Source organism: Octopus bimaculoides, chromosome 4 (assembly GCF_001194135.2).
Source record: "Octopus bimaculoides isolate UCB-OBI-ISO-001 chromosome 4, ASM119413v2, whole genome shotgun sequence".
In the NCBI taxonomy this organism is placed as follows: Eukaryota; Metazoa; Mollusca; class Cephalopoda; order Octopoda; family Octopodidae; genus Octopus; species Octopus bimaculoides.
The window spans coordinates 42,246,588-42,247,575 of NC_068984.1; positions in this window are offsets into that span (position 1 = coordinate 42,246,588).

Here is a 988-nt window from a genome sequence, read left to right on the forward strand (position 1 = left end):
TATATATATATATATTATATGTATATATAAATGTGTATACACGCACACATATTTGATACAAGTATGGCAAAGATAGAGAATTTATGTGGCGCAACGAAAGATGAGGTTGTTGGGTGGGCAAATTCTAGAAAACAAAGCTGTTGTTGTAACAATTCTAATTAAATATGACAAGGTAGATCTATGCAGGGCAGCAGACACTTCTCTGAGAAATCGTGACTGGTAGTTTAGATAATAGTATAAGTAAGAACATAATAAAACAAACACAATCTAAACCAAAACAACAATAACAACAAAAAAGTTTTATAACAATGAGAGTAACAACAATAGCATTGATGACGACAACAAGATAATTATGCGTACATATATACAACATACATATAGATATGTATGTAAATATCTATCTCCTTTTATGTATTTGTATACATACATACACACACACACACACACACACACACACACACTTATATATACGTATATATATATATATATATATATATATATATATATATATATATATATATATACATATATATATATATACGCATACAGACACACACGCACACACGCACACACACACATACATCTGTTACGTTTTACTTCTTTCAGTCACCAGACTCCAGTCATAGCGGGGAACTGCCATGAAGGTTTTTTTGTATTTTTTACTTATCCTATCGGCTCTGTTTTTGACGAACCGGCAAGTTACAGGCACGTAAACAAACAAACACCAGTTGTCAAGTGGTGTTGGTGGTGGTGGACAAATATGGACACAAAAGTACACACACATGATGGGATTCTTTCAGTTTCCATCTGAATACACTTACAAAGCTTTGGTCGGCCCGAGGCTATAGTAGATAGAAGACACTTGTCCAAGGTGCCACGCAGTGGGACTGAACCCGGAACCATATGGTTGGGAAACAAACTTCTTACCATAAAGCCACGCCTGCTCCTATATATGTATATATATATATATATATATATATATATATAT